This window comes from Glycine soja, chromosome 16 (genome assembly GCF_004193775.1).
Source record: "Glycine soja cultivar W05 chromosome 16, ASM419377v2, whole genome shotgun sequence".
NCBI lineage: Eukaryota > Viridiplantae > Streptophyta > Magnoliopsida > Fabales > Fabaceae > Glycine > Glycine soja.
The window spans coordinates 35970664-35971917 of NC_041017.1; the positions used below are offsets into that span (position 1 = coordinate 35970664).

At 30.5% G+C, this 1254-nt stretch overlaps 1 long non-coding RNA gene across 1 annotated transcript; it reads left to right on the forward strand.

Moving 5' to 3' along the window:
• Nucleotides 1–1031, forward strand: LOC114390085. The gene is made up of 2 exons (XR_003661821.1): nucleotides 1–188; nucleotides 759–1031. It is a non-coding gene; the product is annotated as an uncharacterized LOC114390085 (long non-coding RNA).
• Nucleotides 1032–1254: the final 223 nt, after the last annotated feature.

Here is a 1254-nt window from a genome sequence, read left to right on the forward strand (position 1 = left end):
TCAAAGAATACTGGGAAAGGTAACTGAGTCAGAGGAAGTGAAGAGAAGGTTAGGAGGGGAAAGTGTGGTGACAGAGAAAAAGTACCAAGAGATGTATGTGAATAGTCCAGGGAAAGGTGTGGTTGATAAGCTTAAAGGTATGGTTGGGACATGGTTTACCAACCCAGCAGAGAATCAATCTTCACAAGGTAAATAACAATGAATAGTAGCTCTAGTTGTCTCCATGAGGTTTCTCTTGGTTGATCAATGCTTTTTGCAAATTTTACTTATTTCTAAATTAGTTTATTATATTCTTTTACCATACTTCTCTGACTAATTCTTTTGTTACTCTTCACGTTCTGCTTGAGTTTTGCAGTTAGACAAACATATTTTGTATCGATATTAAAATTTATTTTCTCTATATTTGTCTTGTGACATTTTTTCTATTTTCTTATCTTGGAAGAAGTGTTTTCAGAAACAAACGAAATTATGATTATGTATGTTTCTCTTAGTCTTAAGACTTGATTCCAAGATGAATCGCAGTTATTTGTTTGCTTATTTTGGGCATGCTTGCATATTTTTCTATTATGTTTTTTTTTTCATTTTGTAAGAGCTGTTTCAAAAATAGTGGAGTATTTATTTTCTAGTAGTTTTAGACTTCAGTCCAAGATGAGTTACAGTTTTTTCTTTTTTTTTTTTTACTTTATTTTGGGTATGCTAGTTTTTGCTGAAGCAAAGTGCCACATTAATTTTGAATTTGTGGTTTGCATGGGTCGAAGATTTATCTATGAATTATGAGGCAGGAAGGGCAGAAGTGGAACAAGTTAACCAAGGTGCAGCAGGTGAAAGAAGGCAGCAGGAGTCATCTAATTGAAGAAGGGCTTTGAAGGAGTCTTTGCTTTGGGTGATTGTGTAGATTTTCTTAAAAGCTGTTTCTATATCTGTGTGTCTAGTTCTTTCTTGGAAGAAAGTTAGGATGTTCAAGTCACAGTAAAATAAATATTTGTGTTTTTTTTAATGTTTATGTAAATATCCAATTTTATCCGGGTTTAGTTTTATCTTTTAAATAAAAATATTTAAAATATTTTTGAGAAAAAGAAAAGAAAAATTATATATAGAAGATTTGACAGTTACAAGAAGACTTGGCATCAGAAAACTGGAGTAATGGTGATTCAATTGAGAAAAAAATAAAATATTACTAAAAGATAAGGTCATTTAAAATATTTTTGAGAAAAAGAAAAAAGAAAAATTATAGAAGATTCTTTTGAATAAAAA